General features: G+C 44.3%; 1 long non-coding RNA gene and 1 other non-coding gene across 2 annotated transcripts in view; one reads left to right on the forward strand and one right to left on the reverse strand.

The window, feature by feature from the left end:
* The window catches only part of LOC121104057, an 8853-nt gene that overhangs the window by 1113 nt on the left and 553 nt on the right, over window positions 1-7187 (reverse strand). Inside the window, exons 2-3 of the long non-coding RNA XR_005836440.1 lie at window positions 3014-3210; window positions 2540-2721 (exon numbers count right to left, since the gene is read on the reverse strand). This is a non-coding gene — a long non-coding RNA (uncharacterized LOC121104057). The remainder of the gene's footprint in view (window positions 1-2539; window positions 2722-3013; window positions 3211-7187) is intronic.
* On the forward strand, window positions 772-878 carry LOC121104116. The gene has a single exon (XR_005836487.1). It is a non-coding gene; the product is annotated as a U6 spliceosomal RNA (small nuclear RNA).

Genomic DNA, 7187 nt, shown 5'->3' on the forward strand with positions numbered 1-7187 from the left:
CTGGGGAAGTTTTTTTTTTTTTTTTTTTTTAAGATTTTATTTATTTATTCGACAGAGATAGAGACAGCCAGCGAGAGAGGGAACACAAGCAGGGGGAGTGGGAGAGAAAGAAGCAGGCTCACAGCGGAAGAGCCTGATGTGGGGCTCGATCCTGCAACGCCGGGATGACGCCCTGAGCCGAAGACAGACGCTTAACCGCTGTGCCACCCAGGCGCCCGTTAGGGAAGTTTTAATAACTCTTTGAGCCTCAGTTTCCCATCTGCGAAAAGGAGGTTATAAACTTACCTACAAAGTTTGTTTTATAGCCCAGATGGGAGCTTGCGACAGGCAAATAGTAAGTGCTCAATAAATAGCAGATACTATTATTTTTTTTTTAAGATTTTATTTATTTACTCGACAGAGATAGAGACAGCCAGCAAGAGAGGGAACACAAGCAGGGGGAGTGGGAGAGGAAGAAGCAGGCTCATAGCAGAGGAGCCTGATGTGGGGCTCGATCCCATAACGCCGGGATCACGCCCTGAGCCGAAGGGAGACACTTAACCACTGTGCCACCCAGGCGCCCCAGATACTATTATTTTTAAACACCGTTACATTTTTTTTTTTGTAAGTAGGTTCCACACCCAGCGTGGAGCCCAGGGCAGGGCTTGAACTCACCACGCTGAGATCAAGACCTGAGCTGAGATCAAGAGTCAGACGCTTAACCGATGGAGCCACCCAGGTACCCCGGAAGATTTTATTAATCCACAAATCTATCGATAAATGTGATCAACTGTGCTCGCTTCGGCGGCACATATACTAAAATCGGAACGATACAGAGAAGATCAGCACAGCCCCTGCACGAGGATGACATGCAAATTTGTGATGCATTCCATATTTTTCTGATTTAAAATAAATCTACATGTTTATTGAATAAAAAAAATAGTAAGTGTGATCAACTAAGTCTTCCCCTACATCAGGGGTTCTTAACTTCAGTGTGCATAAGAATCCCCTAGGACCCTTGTTTCAAGTGCAGGTTTTCAGGCTCCCCCCAACCCCTGGAAATTTTGTTTCTATCCCTTTGGTGTAGGGTCTGGGGATCTGAATATATAACTAAATCCCAAGGTGATTTATGTTGCTCGCAATCCATGAACGATCCTTTTTGAAAAACACTGTCCTACGGTCTCAGAAAAGAAAAAGAAAAAAAAATGTTTTTCCCATCACAAATACGCCATAAAAACTCTATAATATGCAGATGTAAAATTAAAGAGATCCGAATATTGAATGATTCTATTTTCAAGATGACTTGGGGGGCCTAGGTGGCTCAGTTGGTTAAGCGTCTGCCTTCAGCTCAGGTCCTGATCTCAGGGTCCTGGGATTGAGCCCCACATCCATCAGGCTCCCTGCCCAGTGGGGAGTCTGCTTCTCCCTCTCCCTCTGCCCCTCCCCCCTGCTTGTGTGTGTTCTCTCTTTCTCTCTCAAATAAATAAATAAAATCTTTTTTTTTAAAGATGACTTACATAGTTCTTACCTACTTAAAGGCTTCTGAATCATCCTAAAGCATTTTATTCTTTTAACACTCGTGATACGGATGAATGTGTGTAAACATTCCTTTCTCAGAGTCATTTCAGTCCCTTGTAGAGACCTCTCTCTCCTCTGCACTGGGGGACTTAATTATTTCCCCCTTGGAATGTTGACACACATCACCATTTCAATCTTTTGTTGTTTTACATTTTGTTTGTGCCTTTTATTTCCCCACCTGGACTTTAAGTCCAAAGGCAGGGGCCCACGTCTTTTCTGGTTCTCTATCTTCCACAGGCATCTTGTCAAGCCTTTGTCCCTGACATGTGTTTCATAAATATGTTTGAATGAACGCAGATGTATTTAACTGTAGACTAGTACTCATTGATAGATTCTTTACCACAGGAGTGGCTCAGAATTGTAGCTGTGAAGGGTGAGCTATTGGGCTTTTTCACGTTTAGAGCCAGACAGAGCAGGGTGCAGACCTCAGGCCTATGAAAGAAAGTGCTAGAATCCCACTGAGCCTGTTTTCTCGTTTGTACAGTGGATATAATATTTACCTTGCAGAGCTGTTGTGGGGATTAAGTAAGCGAGTGCTCATAAGGTTCCTAGCAAAATGCACAACGCCTGAGTTCTCTTTCAGTGCATAACTGCCTTCTTCTTATTATCATATCTTAAAGTACCACGTTGAATAATAGTTACAACTGCCATAGATATCTGTCTTCATACGTAAAATAATAAACCACTGATTCTCTCTGAGCAAAGCTGATATTTTCTCTTCTTTTATTTTATTATTTTTTTGAGGTCGAGCTTTTTCAGCTTTAAGTAACAGATTGTCCAGAGGTTTTCTATGGATTCCCTATAGAGATGGAAAAGGACACAAAGCAACCATTTTACCAGTCCCAGGCTTTCACACAGAGCAGTACAATCAGGGTTTAAGCTTCCACTTCACAAACCTCCTCTGTTCATAGCCATGATGATTGTGACCTTCCTCCCATACTAAAGAGCAACAAGCATCCAGAACGAAGAATATGCATCGTACCTGAAATGAAATGCAGGAACGTCCAGCCTTTTCTACTACAGAGAGGAGATTTACCAGTCCCAGGAATGAGCCCGACACTGGGATCTCCCGTGCAGGTCTCAGATAGGAAGGGACACAGGAATGGCAATCTGTTCGGTGTCACTCTTTTAAAACATTGCCAGTTAGGTATCAGTGATTCTGTGCTATGGAGGAAATAACACATACACTTTTGAATAAAAATAGTAATTACGGTTTTATTTCTGAATCAAAAAATTCAAACACCTAAGTATCTAAGAATAAGGTAGATGGTGGGTAAATAAATCATGATATAGCCACTTGATAGAATGGATAAGTAGTCACTTAAAATATTTCCTTAGACATATTTCCATGTGGAATAACATGGAAGATGTAATAATATATGGATAATGATTCTGAGTACATTTTAAGTAAAAAACAAGAAAATTTAGTATAGACTCAGAGCTTTCTCCAACTCACGAGTGATGCAGACAGAGCCTTCCTGGTCCTGTCTGCCTCTTAGAAGAGCCAATAAAACGCCTGTATTTAGGTGGTGGGATGGTGATGTCATCGACAATCCGGCCAATCTCCCTGACGATTATTTGCATAGTTTACTTCTCCTAATCCAACGGAACCCAATTTCTTTTAAGAGGAGCATTGAGTGGAAGTGGAAATCTCTAAAAGAAAGGGAGGAAAATTACATTAACAAAGGAATATTTATAATGATGTTGGTATCAAAATACAGTGATGGAAATTATTACATCCGGTCTCAGTAGAGAGTACTTTTACCTTCTAAGCAAAGCACTCTCCCTAGTATGTTAAATCTTACAATAGCTGACCACTATTACCCATTTGATGTTTAAAGTGTTTTTTAAAGAATTCCTACGGAGTAGGAGACAGACTTTTCTTAGATAATCTGGAAACCCCTTGCTAATGGCATGAAGAAAAGCCTTTTGAAAAAAGAAAAAACAAACCCTACTCTATGTTTACCTGTTGATCTTGGCACTTTATCCTCTACAATTAAAGCCTCTTCCGTTTATCAAGCTAATTGAACTGGCTGTTGACAAGGAAACAGGATTCCATATCCCTGATCTTTATCCTTCTTGTTTATACACTTACTGGTTTGGCAAATTTGATCCTACCAGGAGTGCCCCCTGTCATTAGCCTTGCTGGGATTTCCTTTCACAAAAAGCATTAAGCTTAATGGAACAATTCTGTTTTTTTCATGTGGCAGACTGGGGGCTTAGATAAGTTTGTTAATTATTTGTGTTTCATTCAGGTTTACTGAGCACATCTATGGGTGAAATGTTTTCACACGCTTATCTAGTTTTATCCTTAGGATAACCATGTGAGGATAGATATTATTAGTACCTGTTTAGAGATAAGAAAGCCAAGGGCGAGAGAAGTTAAGTGGTTGCCCAAGAACACACAGGGAGTAACAGAACCGGAATTCTTACGTGGACGGTCTAACAGCAAGACCTGTGTGCTTCCCGCAACACCATGTTATTTATTTGCAATTAACTAGTGGTATCAAAGCAGAATGGAAAATGCTACTCTTACATACTAAATATAATCTCTTGCATTGTGAATCTGCAAATTTTTGTCTTATCTTGAGCATCAAAACATACTATGTTCCTGTGTTTTTCCAAAGAAGCCTAGAAAAATAGAAGGATCGATCCTTTAAACAGAATTTCAATCAAAGTCCTTTCAAGTTGTATTTATCTTAGGTACTCAGGAATTTACTACGGCTAATGAAAATCTGCCATCAGCTTCAAACTGGCTGTTGCAAGTCACACAGGTGTCTTTACAGACTTCCCACCCAACCTTCTTTGGCAGTACTAGATTCATTCTATAATAAGACCTCAGAAAAAGTTGGAATGGGTAAGAAACAAGGTTAGAACCCTCGAAGTGGAACGTGTAAGACTTCTGAAGCTGGATGACATCTCTGATAATAGCTATGGCGCTCAGTCTAAATGCTTTACATTTACTACCCAACACCCTATAAGACAGGTACTCTCATGATCCTAACTTCCAAATTAGGAAACTGGGGCATAAAGAGGCTGGATAACTTGGCCCCAGTCACATGGTGAGTGGAGAACAGAGGCAGGATTTGTCCCCAAGCGGTGTGGCCACAGAGTCTAGAGCTCGTAACCCTATGCAGCACTGCCTTTCCAAAATGGAATATACAGCATTAGCTGATTTCATGAAACACACCACAGACTTTTTTGTTGACCTGCACAACACCTTGCTAAATAGGTCCACAAATAGGAAATTTGGCCATCATGCTATGTGTGTGTGGTCACGTAAAAATCATATTTAAGACCAACTTCAACCTAGTATAGAAATGGAGCATAATTCAAATGACGATGGTCTCTGCTTTCTTTCTTTCTTTTAAGATTTTATTTATTTATTTGACAGAAAGAGAGAGTACAAGCAGGGCAAGCAGCAGGCAAAGGGAAAGGGAGATTCAGGCTCCCACTGAGCACAGAGCCCGACATGTGGCTCAATCCCAGGACTCTGGGATCATGACCTGAGCTGAAGGCAGATGCTTCACCGACTGAGCCCCCCAGGCATCCCTGGTCTCTGCTTTCTTAAAACCTCACAATGACTCCCTCCACTTTTTTTCCAGCTTCTAGCCAGCTCAGGAACGCAAGCTCACCATTTGCCCAAGGCAATTTACCTTTTTACCTCCCAGCCTAAGACTTGCCAAGATCTGTAGGAGTCCCTACACTTCTGTAGGGGGAGTCAGGAGTCAGCTAGGGGACAGCAGACTATTCTGTCTGACATTCAACACATGAGAATCTGCTCCCACTGTTTCTGCTTAGTGCTGCCACAGTCTTCACGGGCATTCTGTCTTTCCCTCATCATCGAAAATGCTAACAGCAGAGTGCCAGGGAAGCTTTGTGTTTCTGCGTTGTGCCTGATACTGTGTAGTGAATGTAGGGGGTGGTTCTGCGTTCCCAGCCCATCCTAAATTCCTGTCTTCTAAAAACGGAACTGCCTAGTTTAGAAAGTAGCTGTCTGACTGAAGTAAATTCTTAACAACTTAGGCTCTTCTAGGATACACATTCAAATGAGTGGTTGGAATGGGGAAAAGGACAGAGCAGAGTCAAGAAGCTCATAGCCTGGTAGGACTGGAGCGAGGCTAGCATGGCATGATGGGTGTAAAAGCGATTGGTAAACTGTAAAACGCTTTAGGGATCATCACTGTGACTCACAGACTGAGTGGCCCCTTCACTACAGTCTAAGTCAATAAATGGGTCTCAGATGTGAGCTTGCATCAGCATTACCTAGAGGGCTTGTCAAAATAGACTTCTGGGGGTTCTGGGGTGGCCCAGTCGGTTAAGCGCCCGACTTCTGATTTCAGCTCAGGTCGTGATGTCAGGGAACTGAGATGAGCCCTGCGTAGGGCTCCACGCTCAGAGGGGAGTCTGCTTAGGATTCTCTCTCCCTCTCCCTCTGCCCCTCCTCACTGCTCCCTCCCTCTCTCAAATAAATAAATAAATAAATAAATAAATAAATAAATGTTTAAAAAAATTAAAAACCCAGACTTCTGGGCTATTTCTGATTCTGTAGGTCTTGCTGGTGTCTAAGAATTTGTATTTCTGTCAAGTTTCCAGGTGATACTGATGTTACTGGTTCCTCCTTTGAGAACCATTGGTCTAGGCTGCTGGATGGGCACAAATGATCGTATCCCTAGTAAGCACACAGTAGACACTCAGATGGAGTTGTTATTACTCTGTTCCATATCTTGGTAGCCCCAATATTTACTCTCTTCTGCCTCCAGATTACTACCACAGTTTGGCCGAGATTCATGGGAAAAAGAAGTTGCATTCTTTTTCTTCTCTTCCATATGTATCAACCTCCTACCATTAACACCCCTTCTTATTTAAAAGCCTTTTCATAGTTTGCATTATTGTGTTAAATAATCTAATACGTTCTAATTTCTGAGCATAAAGTTAACTCACATGCGATAGCTACTTAAAGTGGGAGAATGGGTGAAGGGACAGAAGATCACCCCCTCCCTCTGCCATTTGCAGCTCTGAACATAGGCGTAGGCTTGTTTCAGACCGTGTATCCTAGAGGGGATCAGTAGATCCCTCGATGAAGGGCTGTACACACGTAATGTGCAAAGTTAGAGCAAAATGCAGTGATGATAAACACCCCTATCTCGCCCCCTCCCTGTCAAATAAAACGAGTGGGTGGGGGAAATCCCGAGAGAGCCTTTTCTGGGAGGGTCCCTCCGGCTCCTGCCAAGACCGCGCCTGGGGTGGCGCGCCGCCCCGCCTCTGCTCCGCGGCCGGCTCTCTGCAATGCCAAAACGCAGCAGCAGAGCCCTCCAGACCTCTCCTGGGGGATCGCGCGGTGCAACCAACCCTAAAAACGTGGCCGCGCGACGCCCCCTCAGCCCTCCGGGCTTCCCATTGGCCCGTTGCCGTTGTCACTCGCTCCTTGTCTCGCCTCCCCGCTCGCGGGCGGAGGCAGCGGGCGGGGTAGGTTGCGCGCTCGCCGCTGGCTCGGGCCGCGGTCGCGGCTTTGCAGCAAGCTGCGCGGCGGGCGGGGAGCGGGGCGCGCGGCCGGGGAGGGGGCCGGGCGCGCTGCGGGCTCGGCGGCCGGCCCATGCTGGGCGGGGGCCGGCGGCAGGGCCGGGGGC

Source organism: Ursus maritimus, unplaced genomic scaffold (assembly GCF_017311325.1).
Source record: "Ursus maritimus isolate PB19 unplaced genomic scaffold, ASM1731132v1 scaffold_2, whole genome shotgun sequence".
NCBI classification, from domain to species: domain Eukaryota; kingdom Metazoa; phylum Chordata; class Mammalia; order Carnivora; family Ursidae; genus Ursus; species Ursus maritimus.